The sequence below is a fragment of the Myodes glareolus genome, chromosome X, assembly GCF_982192425.1.
Source record: "Myodes glareolus chromosome X, mMyoGla1.1, whole genome shotgun sequence".
Classification (NCBI taxonomy): Eukaryota; Metazoa; Chordata; class Mammalia; order Rodentia; family Cricetidae; genus Myodes; species Myodes glareolus.
Window position 1 is genome coordinate 33,062,400 of NC_142053.1, and position 15,519 is coordinate 33,077,918.

A 15,519-nucleotide genomic window follows, 5' to 3' on the forward strand; every position below is an offset into this window, starting at 1 on the left:
ACATATACAAAAACTTATAATAACACCCTACATCTAACCACCATGGATATCCACCAGGTAGCTTTCAAACTCATGGAAACTGACCAACTTACTGTTGAATAAAATATGAGTCAAGAAAGAAAGTTAAAACCTTTTAGAATTAAACAAAACTGGATATAGTGGTACGTACCTTTACTTTCAGCATTGGGAGGCAGAGGCAGGTGAATCTCTGAGTTATAGGACATACTGCTCTATAGAGAGAGTTCCAGGACAGCTAGGGCTACACAGACAAACCCTGTACCAAAAAAAAAAACAAACAAAACAAATAAAGACTTGAATGAACATTAAAAAACACAATTTACCCAAAATTATGGGACACAATGAGAGTGGTTCTAAGAGGTAAATACATAGCACTAAGTGCACACAATTTAAAAAATTGGAGAGATCTCATATTAAAAACATAATAGCACACATGAAAACTCTAGAAATGAAAAGTAATGTCCAAAAAAATGATGACAAAAATTAATCAAATTCAGTGCTCAAATCAATAAAATAGAAACAACAACAAACAATACAAAAAATCAATGAAACAAAGCGGGGTAGTTTGAATGTAACTGGCTCCCATAATTTTATAGGGAGTGGCACTATTAGAAGGTATGGCTTTGCTTGAGTGGGTATGGCCTTGTTAGATGAAGTGTGACACTATGGGGGTGGGTTTTAAGGTTTCTTATATTCAGGATACCATCCAGTTGTTGCAGTATAAAAGAGTTCCACACTATCTCAAAATGGTGTATAAGAAAGGCTTATTTGTTAGGGGGTAAACTCACAGAAAGAGTAGTGATCCACAATCTTCTGCATGTGTGGGGAACTGAAACTGAACCCAGCAGCCAAGGATCCCACACATGATTTTATGTCTGGATTTATAGTACATGAGACCATGCCCAAAGTGGGCCAGTCTCTTAAAGGCTATTGGCTGAAGGAGTTCCCACAGCATATCTTCATTTGTTTAAATAAGAGAGTTCTAAACCAAATACAAAGCTATATACAATAATAACAAATATCAAGTATAAAAATTACAATCATAACCAATATGAACAACATCGAGCATTAAATGTATGCTAAATGTTTCAGTAGTTATCCTATACTAAGGATTCTTGGCTTGGCTAAGCTATGAGAGGAAAGAAATTATGACTATCTAGTCTTCAACTCCATCAAAGACCTGAGAAGGGAAATAATATTACTGGAGTAAACAGGAAGTGCAATCAAGCAACTTTCAAAAGGTGCAAGGAATGACAGAGACAACTGGCTACCTGGGCAATCACCCAAAGTCTCATTTGCAGTGTTGGGGCAATCAACTTTGACAAAGGCCTAGAGAAACTGACAGACCATTTTTTAGAAGCAGGAAAACTTTTTAAAACCATCTTACACGGTCTTTGCAAGGTTTGGCAGTATTTTTTCTTGTTTCCTGCTTATCCAATCTGGACACCAACCATTTCATCAGTGGTCAAGGCAGGGGCAGTTCTTTGCCCAAAGGCCAGTTTTTTCAGGAGAGCCCCAAGTGGAGTGTCTTCAGTGCCCAACATTCTCTCAGGAATAGATTGGTGCTTCTAAGAGCAATCATGTCTCACATCAACAGAATCCTAAGCTATGTAAAATTTTACAGTTCTCTGAAGTGGTTTAAGAATACCTATCTATGCAGAATACAATCTCTATGTATCTAAAAAAAACCTGATTAGTCTAACTATAAGTATAACAAACATGGATGATTATTGTCATATTATTCTTAATACCTATATAGCTTAAAGACTAAGGCTTCATATTAAAATAGTAAACAATATTTAAACAAACGTGCAGCAAATGAAGAACAATGACCTCAAAATGTAAATAATGTTTAAGTATCATGATCAGAGGTAGAAATGTATAGTGGAATATGATAACTATATCATAAAATTGCTTCAATATACAAAATATCTTAAGCAGAGGTAGAAACGTGCATGCATATAATATGACAAAATAGCCTTGCATAATATTTCTACTATACACAGAAATAGGAGCATATCCAATATGACAAATATAATTTGAATTTGTATCAATATACAAGAATCTATACCAATGTAAATTGTCTATAAATAATAGCTCACAAGAATTCTCACTATTACTATTACTAGTAGTATGAATAAACTCACACTAATCTACCTACTATCCCATACAATTCTTTTTTTTTCAAAAGAGATCTCTGAGCCTACTTAATTTCCACTCTCAGCCACTTATAACCAATTCCTAATAGATGTCCCTAACCCTGAGAACAAACTTTATTGAGAGAGGGGACTCTTTGCTTGGTGATTAGATAGCTATCTAAGGTCTCTTGACTTTTTGAAAAAGGATATTTTCCTGCAGAGACAAGAAATAGTACCCTGCCCCAACCTTTATGAGGTTTTCTTACCATCTGTAGGATTGTCACCTCTGTAGATGAACTGTCATTTCTCTTTCTCAAGAGATTTCTCTTTTTCGAACTGAATCTTTATTAATTTTTATGGTAGCCATAGCTTTTCTTCTATGGAAACAAGAGCAAAATTCCTTCCCATGTCCAGTAATCTTTCAATTACAATATTATTTATTTGTACTCTCTGCTTTGGTCTATGTTCATTTATTACAATGTTATTTATTCATACTCACAGCTTTGCTCTGCCAACATATGTCTCTTATTTTCTATTGGATTTTTTTTACTCATCTTCCATGTTTATTCTATCATCCAGAGCAGTATGGCTTTTTAAAACAGGCACTGATTTTTTTTTTAATTTTTCTGGGGAAATGTGTCCTCCACAGTGACTGAGAATGACTGGACCACATTTGACCTGGGGTCTATGAGAACCTCCCCCCAAGGAGTTTCCCAATGGTAACACATTGCCTTGTCTGTTTCTTGTTGATCTACATTCATTGGTCCAATGTCAGCCTTTGCCACATATTCTACATAATTCAGGATAAGACCTTCTATTTTTGTCATTCCCAGAGGAAACATTATTTCTAGGAATGCCTTGTCTACAATCCCTTCTCAGATGTCCTGTTCTACCACAATTAAAACGTTTGGTATTTTGATGTCTTTATACTTTTGAAACTACTTCTCCTACCCAAGCCTCAATATTATAGTCAAATGACTCAATATTGATGGTGTACAGGATCTTTTCATCCATTGGTGCTGATCTGACCTTTAAAGTCCCAAGTATCTTCATACATTCTAAGCTGTCATTTTCAAAAGCCAGTAATTTAATAAGTACTCATCTAGCTTCTAGATCTGTTACCCTTATTTGTACAGCTTTAGGTATTTGCAAAAAGTCAGTAATGGGTTCTCTTGAGCCTTGTTTAACCTTAGTATATTATTCAGTTCTTCTCCTTGGTTCTTGAGAGCTTGTTTAGAGGTTCTAGCAGGGGATTGCAGCTACTTGTATACCCTTGACTGAAGACCAGTCCTCCTCTACTGAGCCAACAGCTTCGGGGGGGGGGGGGATACACGTAGAGCAGTGAGGGAAGAAGGGGACACCCACCTAGCCAGCCAAATCAGCCGAATCAACCTTGGTGATCAATGGGGTGACAGCTGTCTCAGCCAGATCTCCCTCACACCCTTCTCCTTAGTTCTTGAATCCTGTCCTAGCACTTTAGGCTGTTGTATGGCAAAGGGACAAGAGGTGTTCATTTTAATTGTCTTGACTTTGTGGATCAGCCTAACAGCCCTCTCTAAGAATTTGATCTTGGGAAGCCTCAAATCCTTTGACTCTTCCTTGTTGTTCTAAGGCTTTAACCTCCTCTCTCCAAGAGCACTTCCACTGTAACCATGGCCCATCTTCAAGCACCACTGAGACTAATTGAAGTCAATCATGTGAAGTAACCTTATTGCTTGAAGCCCATGTCTTCATCATCTTCCTATAAATGCATGAATTCATGCTATAAGATACTTTCCTTTAGATCTTTCATACCTATAGGTTTCCATTTACATTCCTTCTATCCATTTTGGTATTAAGTATTTGCTTGCTTTTCATGGGGTAATAACAGGCTAAGTAGCTAAAACTCTTAGTAAATCATCTCTGACTCTGAGAGGTGCTGGTGATGCTAAATCCTTTGCCTGCCCCTCCTCTCCTTGCTCATCAGTCCTGACAAGTTCCTCAATCTCTTCAAATCTTTTTATCACTGCCTTTTGTAAAGCCTGAATCTCTTGACTTGTCAATATTTCTAATGATTTCATCAAATCAAATAACTTCTATTTCTCATTCTCTACATGTTATTCCAAGGTATTAAATTTTTCCATTAATGATATCTTCTCATCCTTGGATATTATTTGTATGGCATGAAAATTACCTTCCTGCAGAGATGTTCTATCTGTTAACTTGTCATAACTTTTTAAGATTTTGATTGTCAATTTCAACAGTATGAATCCTTTCAGACAATCTCTCAGTACCCTTTTTTAAGGTTTCATAACCCATTGACATGGATTGATTTTTGCCTGTCAAATTAAGGTTATCATTTTCAATAGTATGAATCCTTTCAGTTAAAGACTGTATCGTTCCTAAAAGTTTCTCATTCTTGACTTTGTTATCAAGCCATTTCTTTAAGGATATAATATAAATAACAAAGCTAAGCACCATGATCACAAAAATGTATGTACAAAGTACATCATTTAACACTTGCAGAATTCAATCCATAGTAGAAACAAAAATGTTGTTAAATTTCTGGATGGTGATATTGCCTGCAATTATCTTGGTGTTTGTTTACAATTTTAAAATTTATTTATTATCTCTTAATAAAATTAACTTACCTCCGTTATAATTTTCATAAAATTGTTGTATGTATAATAATCCTTATTGGCCAGCAGGTGTCACAGTTGCGGCAGTAAGGCAGGTCCTAGGTCAGTACCTGAATTACCTGAGACTTAGAATCACTAAAAAATTTAGTTAATTACTTAAGAGCAGCAATCCTTATAAGAAGAAGATTTGAGCTGGGCAGAATATCAAGGAACCCAGAGATTGCAAGCAGTTGAGAGTCACGAGGTTATTGGATGCAGCCTGGGCCAAGCATTAGCGGTTACAAACTAGGAACACAAGCCAGAGCAGCCCCTGACCCCAGAGACAGAGCTAGGCCAGATTAGAGCAGGCCTGGCAGAAGCCAGAGAAACCGCGGAGGAATTTAGGCAAAAAGCTGCTTAGTAGGTGTTAAGAAAAAATACTAAGAAGGGCAGCTCCGCCAGCGCAAAGAAATCCAATTAGGTCAAATCAAACCAAATCAAAATGCCCATCGTTTTATTAAGTACAGCGCTCTCCGGTGGCCAAACGCATGTCGGGGAGCACATGAAAACCTGGAACCACATGAAAACCTGGAGCCACATAAAACCCTGGAACCACATGTTTTACCTTTGGGAGCTCATTTTAAATGCCCTGTGGGAGTGGTCCTGACCCTCCCCAGAGGAGGGGGGGCTGGGATGGATGCCAGGGACTGGGGGCTATGCTCCAGATTTAACAGCAGGTAGAACCAAGCCATTCAGGAAGCCCAGCAGGAAACTACCGAGTTGCCACATGGCTAAGCCATTCAAATGGTGCACAGCTGCAAGCCACAGTAGTTCAGCTGCAGAGGGGTAGTTCACAGACCGTCTGGGCAGGGCCCAGTAATGGTGTGGACTCTGGTCATGTGGGTGCCGAACTATTGCAATATAAAAGTTGCACACTATCCCAGAATGGAGCATAACGAAGGTTTATTTATTGGTTGCTAAACTCGCAGAAAGAGTAGTGATCTGCAGTCATCTGCATGTATGGAGAACTGGAACCAAATTCAGCAGCCAAGAGGCCCATGCACGCTTTTATGTATGGATTTATAGTGCATAAAACCATGCCCAAGTAGACCAGCATCTTAAAGGCTATTGGCTGGAGGAGTTTCCACCGCATCTAGTGTTTCACAGGGCTCTCAACTACCACTCCAGCACCATATCTACCTGCACATAACACCTTGATGATAATGAACCAAAACTTTGAAACTATAAGCAAGCCCTCTCAATTGAATGTTTTCTCTATAAGAGATGCCATGGTCATGGTGTATCTTCACAGCAATAGAAAACCGTAAGACAAAAGGCAGTAACATGGGTATTGCTCTGATAGGCCCCATCATGTTTTTGTCTGGAGTAATATGAACTTTTGGAGTCTGGATTAGGAAAGCAGTGGGATGCTTTAAGTGCTGATTAATGGGCCATAGAGAAGAAGCATGGAAGACAGTGGTGTTGAATGCAAATGAACTGTGGGGATCAAGATGCTTCAGAGAAGAATTCTAGTATGTTGCATAGAAACCATTCTTATAATATTTTGGTGAAGAAAGTGGTTGACTTTTGCCCTTGTCCACAGTCAGTCAGAGATTAAAGTGAAGAGTTTTGGATTAATTCCACTGGCAGAGGAAATCTCAAAACAGCCTACTATAGACTCTATTGTGTGTTTACTAATGGTAACTCTAATGAAGATTTATAATGAAAATGCGCAAACTAAGCAGAGCAAATTACAAAATGTAAATTTTGAGGAGAAATTGAATGGAAGTGAAATGGAACTAAATACTGTGCTCAAGGAAATAAATTGACTAGAAAGTGAATAAAGGGAGTAGTGACCTCAGGACAAGATCCCACCTAGCTACAGTTCCAACTTCTGGAAAATAAAAAAGAAAAAGAAAAGCTTAGAGCTGGGTGTGGTGTTGCACATCTTTAATCTCAGAACTCAGAAGGCAAAGGATGGCAGATCTCCGAGTTTGAGGCTAGCCTTGTCTAAAGATGCAGTTTCAGGACAGCCAAGCTTATGCAGTGAATGACAGAAAGCTGGTGAAGATGTAATTGAGCAAGGGGCCATGTTCCAGCCCCAGTAAGCAGCAGAACTTGGCAATTTCGGGCACGCGGTTTTGACATTCCAATTAAGGATAGAATAAAAATATTATGGAATTTGCCTCTACAATTAAGGAAAGGTGCTGATATCAGGCATGTGTTAGGAGTGTCCCTGAATGGAGGCCTAGTTGAGAGGTCATTGCATTAAGCTGTGAAGTTGATGCCTGAATTGCCTTGGAGACCCCAAGATGTTAGGGATCTCAGAGTCATGTGATACCTGCAGAAGACAGCTGCTAATAGCGAGTGAAACCAACCTGAGGCAAAGAGGTGTTGCAATCAACAAAGCTGAATGCAATTGGAGATCCAAAGAGTGTTTTGACATTAAACACAGCCATGAAGAGTTGGGAGTTTGTAGTTGGTTTTCAGTCTTGTTTTGGTCCAGTCTTTTCTCACTATGCTCCATTCTCTACATTTTGGAATGGTAATGCACATCCCGTGCCATTAAATGCTGGAAATATGTGGTCTGTTTTGTATTTTGATTTTATAGGGAATTATAGTTAAGAAATTACATGGATCTCAGAAGAGACTTTCAAAACTTTAAAATATTGTTAAGATTGTGTTAGATTATGAGCATTTTTAAAGTTGGAGTAAATGTATTTTGCATTATGGTATTGTTACAGGCTTATGGGGGCCAGGGAATAGAATGTGGTAGTTGAATGTAACTGGTCCCCATATTCTCATAGGGAAAAGCAATATCAGGAGGTGTGGCTTTGTTGGAGTGGGTATGGCCTTGTTAGGGAAAGTGTGTCACTGTGGAGGTAGGTTTTGAGGTTTCCTAAGCTGAGGATACCAGCTTGATACCAGTCTCAGTTGACTTCCTGCAACATGCAGCTCTCTCAACTGCTACTCCAGCACCATGTCTGCCTGCACACCACCATGCTCCCTGCCATAATAACGAACTGAACCTTTGAAACTGTAAGCAAGTCACCCCAATTAAATGTTTTCATTTGTAAGAGTTGCTGTGGTCATGGTATATTTTCACAGCAATAGAAACCCCATGACACAAAGAGTTAGTTTTTGAGAAAAATCAATAAAAATAACAAAACTTTAGCTAAATTAGTTAAAAGACATGGGGAGAAGACCAAAATTAACAAAATTAGAGATGAAAGAGGAAACGTAACAACAGATACTAAGGAGATCGAGAAAATGATAAAGACATACTTTAAAAACCTATACTCAACCGAATTTGAAAATCTAACATAATTGGATAATTTTCTTGAGATATATCACCCACCAAAACTAAATCAAGATCAATAACAAGTTTGAAAATACCTAAACCTCTAGTAAAATAGAAGCAACAATTAAATCTACCAACCAATAAATCACAACCCAATGATTTCCGTGAGGAATTCTATCAAGACTTTCAAAGAATTAATGCCAATACTTCTCAAATTATTCTACAAAATAGAAACAGAAGGAACAATGACCAGTTATTTTTCTGAGGCCACAGTTACCTGGGTACCAAAACTACATAAAGATACAAAAAAGAATTACAGATCAATTTCCCTTATTATCACAGATTTTTAAATTCTAAAAAAAAATACTTGCCAACTGAATACAAGAACATATGAAAAATATCTTCCACCATGATCAAATAGGCTTTGTCCCAGATATGCAGGAATGGTTCAATATATGTAAATCAATAAAAGTAGTACACTATAGACTGAAAAACTAAAACTGTAAGATCATCTCATTAGAAGCAGAAAAGTCTTGACATAATCCAACACTCCTTCAAGATAAAAGTCCTGGAGAGACTAGGAATACAAGGAACATAGCTTAATATAATAAAGGTGATTCATAGCAAGCCCACAGCCAACATCAGCCTAAATGGAGAAACTCCAAGGATTTCCACTAAAACCAGGAACTTAAGGCAATGTTTTCCACTCCCTCCATAACTATTCAATATAGACCTTGAAGTCTTAGCTAGAATAATAAGAGAACTACAAGAAAACAGGGGAACACAATAAGGAAGGAAAGAATTCAAAGTATTATTACTTGCATATGATACAATTATGTGTGTGTGTGTGTCCCTAAAAATTCTACCAAGAAACTCACACAGCTAATAAACATTTTCAGCAAAGTATCAGGATACAAAATTAACTCAGAAAAATTGGATCATGCTGGTAAGGATATGGAGTAAGGGTAACATTTACCCATTGCTTGTGGGAGTACAAACTTGTACAGTCACTATGGAAATCAATATGACAATTCCTCAGGAAGATGGGAATTGATCTACCTCAAGATCGAGCTATACCACTTTTGACATATACCCAAAGCTTCATCATACCACCAAGAAAATTGCTCAAGCATGTTCACTGCTGCTTTTTTCACAATAGCCAGAAATCGGAAACAAGCTAGATGCCTCTCAATGATGGATGAATGTGGAATATTTACATAATGAAATATTATTCAGCTGTTAAAAATTAAATCATGAAATTTGCAAGTAAATGGATGGAGGAAGAATAAAATTTCCTGAGCGAGGTAACCCAGATGCCAAAAGACAAACATATTATGAATTCCCTTATATGTGGATGCTAGCTATTAAGTCTGTGATAAGCAAACTATATAAGCATGGAGGTTAAGTGTAGCATGAATAATAAAATACCAGAGACAGATATTGGGGTTCAAGATGAAGATCAGAAGAACAAAGCAGCCAGCCACTAGAGAGACCTTGTACTTCTAACAAATCTTCAGACCAAAAGGCCAAGATCCTGTCTCCATGAATCCTCAGACTCCACACTCCAGTGAGTTCCTGTCTCTTTTCATTTATATTCCTCTCCCTCCGCCCAGCCATATCATTCCTGTCTCCACCTCCCTAGTGCTGGGATTAAAAATGTGTGATTCCCAAGCACTGGGATTAAAGGTATGAACCACCACCACCTGGATCTGTTTCTGGATTGATTTTATGTAGCCCAGCATATCCTTGATCTAGCTGCCTCTGTCTTCTGAGTCCTGGGATTAGAGGTGTGTGCCACCACTCCCTTGCCTCTAGTGGCTTAGTTTTGCATTCTGATCTTAAGACAAGCTTTGTTTATTAAAATAAAAATAAAATAACACTAAATTTCCCACCTTTTGTCTAAAATTTAACAAGAAGACTATAACTAATAAAAGAAAAACTATGTATAATAACTACAATAACTATTTACAATATACACAGGCAATAAGTACATCAACAATGTAATTCAGGAAATTGCTTACATAAGATTTCCAATGGCTGCCATGCAAAATATTGACACAGGGTGGGGATATTTAGCATTTTCTGTGTAATAATCCTCCACTGATATCTCTTGACAGGCTGAGAATTATTATAAGTAGGCACTCTGAAGGCAAAATTTTCTCTGTCTTTTTCTTGTAAAGGTATAGTGAAGAAACAATCTTTTAAATCAATTACTATAAGAAGCCATCCTTTAGGCAATAAAGAAGGCAAAGAAATGCCAGGCCCATTGACTGAATTACCTTATTAACAACTCTTATATCTGTTACCATTCTCCATTTTCCAAATTTCTCTTTGACAACAAAAACGGGAAAGTTCCAAGAACTTGGTTGATTCTTCAATATTGAAATTACTAGGCCTGAGTGAGAAGGAAACACAGAACATACAACAAACCTGCTTAGGCCGGAGAAGTCAGTGTGGGGATGGGGGGGGGATGGCGCGTCAAGCTTTTACAAGCTGCCTAGCACATCCACACAGGGGGTTGACGTGACTAAAGGGCTTAGCTGAGTCATACATGGATGATGCAACCACACATGAGCACAAGGGCTTAGCTGAGTCATGTGTGAATGATGCAATCATGCACGCATGCACGCAGGTCACGTGGGGCCCCTGGGCCATTAGGCACTTCTGCCTGAGGGCTTGTCTGCCCTAGAACCCAGAAGTGTCAGCCTTATTGTGGCTGAAATCATAACAAATATGCTGACCTTCTAGTGCTCCTGAACCAACTGTTCTAAAGCCTGCAGTTTTTCTATTGTTAAAGGCCATTGCTTAACCCATACTGTTTTGGCTGTTAACCATTTTAAAGGTAGGGCTGTTGGTGCCTTTGAAATATCAGCAGCTGCTGTACCCTGTTCTTGTACAACCAGAATGGTTGGTGAATGCTCTTTATAAAATCTTCTAGTATTTTTCTCAGAAACATATGTTAATTTATGGTTTGTTTCTAAGGCTGAGGGAATGTTAATCTGAGTGTTCCATTGCTGTAACAAATCATGTCCCAACAAATTCATTGTTATGTTAACCACATATGGCTTTAATATTCCTGTCTGTCGTTTCTGGCCCTACACATTCCACCCATCTCATGCTCTTCTTTACCTAAGATAAGGTCCCAATGCCTAAAAACTGAACATTTACATCCTAAAGCAGCCAATATGGATGCCAAGATTCTGATGAAATTATTGTTACATTCAAACCTCTGTCTACCAGGCCTTCAAACAATGTAATTTATTCATATTTTTAATTTTGTTCTTTGTTCACTTATAAAAATTGGCCAAAATACTCGGTTTATGTTTATTCCTGAATTTTTATTTCCTCCTTTCTAGCTGTTCTATCATCCAGAGCAGTATGGTTTCTTACAATAGGCATTAGGTTCTTTAATTGTTCAGGGAAGGAGTTTCCTCTATGATGGCAGGAAATGACTGAACTAGATTTGACATAGGGGCCTGTGAGAGGCCCCTCAGGGAGTTTCCTGACGGTAAAGGATTACCTTGAATATCCCTTTTAACCTATATTCATTAGTCCAATGCCTGTCTTTGCCACACCTTCTGCATAATTCAGAAGGGAGAGGCATTCTGAATGGATTATACTTAGAAAAATCATTGTTTCTAGGAACACCCTGTTTATAATCCCTTTTAAAATGACCTTGATTGCCGCAGTGGAAACATTTGATATTTCCATTTTTCTTCAAACCTCTGGAAATCACCTCTCCCATCCAAGTGCCATCATAATCATGTGATTCAATACTAATTGTATTTCAGATCCATTCCCCAAAAGGTGCTGACCTTGTCTTTAATGACCTTATAATTCTTTAGCATTGAGAATTAACATTTTCAAAAGCAGAAGATTCAATTATTGTTTGTCTCACTTCTGAATTTGGTATTATTCTTTTCCTGCTGATGTCAATCTTTGTAAGAAATCCATGGAAGTTTTCTTTTAAGACTTGTATGACTTTAGTAAATGATTCAATCTTCTTTCCTACTTCTTCAGTTCTGTCCCAAGCATTCAAAGTTGCTCCGTGGCATAAAGCCAGGATGTGATCAACATATAGAGATTGCCTTTGTACAGTAGCATAATCTCTTTCTCCAAGAGGTTTCCATACTTCTACCTTTTCTCTATTGTTCAATTGTCTTAACCTCTTTGCTGAACCAGGTACTCCATGTACTTGTAGGCCAGGCTCCAGAACAACTTTAACCAACTGTTTCTAGTCTTTAGGGATAATTCTATTACAAGCTGACCATGAGTTTAACATTTGCTTCACAAAAGGGCAATGCAGGCCATGTGAGACTATTACTTCCTTGGATCTCCTTCAATCTAACATTGGCACAGGAGTCCATTCAGCTCTTACAGACCCTCTGCCATTTGGCAATTCTTGTAAGGATATATTAAGGTTGGTTGTTTTAAAACCTTAGGCTGTTCCTCTCTATTATAATGCAATGCTGAAATTGGTCTCCATTAAATTCCTTTGTCTGGTTTGAATATCTCCATGATCTGTTTTACTACGTTTTTCTAAAACTTGTATCTTAGTACTCATATTAACCAGCTTTTTTAGTGATAAAACAAAAATGATGAAGCTAATAATGTTTACAATTGACATTACATAAATCCCATCAAAATTAGATATCCTCTCATTTAATTGCTTCATTTTCAAACTGTCTAGCATATTATACAGACCATTGTAAAGGTTTCCCACATTTTTTAAATGTGGAGAAAACTATCTCTTTTAACTAATTCCTCCCTTTAAGAATTCCCAATTGTCTTACCAAATTTGCCACCAATGTTGATGAGATGTATTATTGCTGCTGCTTAGAACAGTAAAAATCTGACCGGACTTCAAGGCTACCTAGTTTGGCAGCAGCCTGAGAAGGGGATTCAGGGAGAGTCTGCCAGGAGAGAAGAAATAAAAACCTAGCCAGTAAAGCAGTGACTCCAGCAGTGTGTAGCTCTGTTCTATTCCCATGGCTGTAAAGTTACAGGCAAATGGTATTTTCGTGAAGTTGTACCCCAAACATTGGGCACCAGATGTAGCATGAATAATAAAACCCAGAGACATATATTAAGGTTCAATCTGAAGATCAGAAAAGCAAAGAAGCCAACCATTAAAGAGACCTTGTACCTCTACCAAATCTTTAGACCAAAAGGCCGAGATCCTGTCTCCCTGAATCCTCAGATTCCACACTCTAGTGAGTTCCTGTCTCTTCCCATTTATGTGGGATTAAAGGTGTGAGCCACCACCACCTGGATCTGTTTCTGGATTGATTTTATGTAGCTCAGGGTAGCCCTGAACTCACAGAAAACTGTCTGCCTCTGTCTTCCAAGTCCCACTCTCTGGCCTCTGGTGACTTAGCTTTGCATTCTGATCTTCAGGCATGCTTTTCTCATTAAAATACAAATAAAATATCACTATAGTTAGGTATAAAGTAAGGAACTTGGGGGTGGATGGGATCACCATAGGAAGGGGAAATAGGATAGCTATGGATGGATGGGATAGGAACTGGAATGGGAAGATAAAACAGGGATAGGACCAAAAAAGGGTATGAGAAAAGGGATATGGGGAAAGACAGCTAAACTAAGGGCCATTCGAGGGGTAGTATGGAAACTAATAAACCTAATACAGTAAAAGCTTCCTAAAATATATACATACATGAATGTGAAATTGCCAAACAATGGGGGAGACAGAGCCCCAACTGGACATCTCTCTTCATAAAATGAAGCCTCCACTTCTGGAATTGGGTTACATCTAATTGAGTTTTGGATCAAAGGGGCCCCAAGGGAAACTTCAAAAAAAAAAATCCACGTTATTGGCAATGCTACTGGTTGTTCCCTACAAGCTGATGGTAAGGTCTTATTGCTGAAGACAACTCACTGAACATGGAAAAGTTGAACTGGTGCCTACCTAGAGCCTTTCACTCCTATTCACTAGTGTTTGCTATAACAGAAAGCACTCTGATGCGACCAAAGGAGAAATGCAAGCACCAACCCAGCTAAAAGCTCTTCAATCTAAAGTGGTGATCTGCCTGTATGATGTAATAGTGACACAAAGCCTGTGTGACTAACCAATCACTATCCATTTGTATTTAAGCCCCATTCCATGATAGAATCCATGCCTGATACTGCTAGAGTGGACAAGAACCCGACAGGCTAGGGAAAAACCAAAGGGAATGTTAACAACAAAGGGACTTGTAAGAACATTTTGCCATGCTCAGAGATCAATGCCTTGCTCAGCCATTATCAAAGAAGCTTCCTCCTGTACTAGGAATACAGAAAACCACAGCTGAACAAGGTGCAGAAAGTGAAAGACACTGGAACAATTGGTCTAAAATGGGATGTCTCAGTTAATTCCCCATCCCACCCAAACAATCAGGGAATCCTGAGGAATAGGCAGAAAAAGGTTGTTAAGAGCTGGGGGAAGGGGGGATAGAGAATATCTAGGAAACAAGGTCTTCTAAACACATAAGAACTCAGACTGTGGCAGCATGCACACGACCTTCACAGGTCTGTACCAAATGCTGAGAAGTGGATGAACACAAGGCGCCCCCCCCCCCCTCCCCGCTTATGTTCGTTTGGTTTTCAAGACAGGGTTTCTCTGTAGCTTTCAAGCCTGTCCTGGAACTCGCGCTCTGTAAACCAGGCTGGCCTCAAACTCAGAGATCCACCTGTCTCTGTCTCTGAGTGCTAGGATTAAAGGCATGTGCCACCACCACTTAGATACAAACCATTCTCTAAATTCAGGCCCTATGGCCAGCAGTACATGGACAACAAAAGAACTCAGGGATGTTTTGGAGTTTGTTTTTGTTTCCTCCTCATAGTTATTTAAATGAGCTTTTTTCTTTACCCTTTGGGTTTTTAACTTATATATTATAGCTTCCAATTTTATGTTTTTAAGGATTTTTGTTCGTACCAATGGTATTTCCCTGCAACTACATTTGTTTCTTGAGCTTTTTCTTCAACTCTTTGTTTTTCTGTTCATCTGTTTTGTCCTATTCAGGTTTGTTTTTTTATTTTATCTTAATATTTCTAGATGCTTGCTTTTTAACGAGAGAGCAAGAAAGAATGTGGATTTGGATGGGTGGGTAGGATCTAGGAAAAGTTGGGGAAGGGTCAATCAGAATCAGAAAATATTATATGAAAAAAAGCAAATTTCAATAGCAAAAATAAGAATGTTATCATAAATTCCAGGTTCTACAACTTGTTGTAAATATTCAAAATTATTTTCCTGGACCAGACAAAAATCATCAAAAATCTGCATGTCTGGACCACTTTTTGTGGTTAGAGAAGTAACCATACAACTACAGACTGAGGTTTCACCCAGCCGCTAACACCCTGGACATTCAAAAATACTTTCTTCCATTTTGTTTGTTTTGCTTTTGAGACAGGGTTGCATTACTTAGCCCTGGCTGACCTGGAACTAAGTAAATCAAACTCCGTACTCACA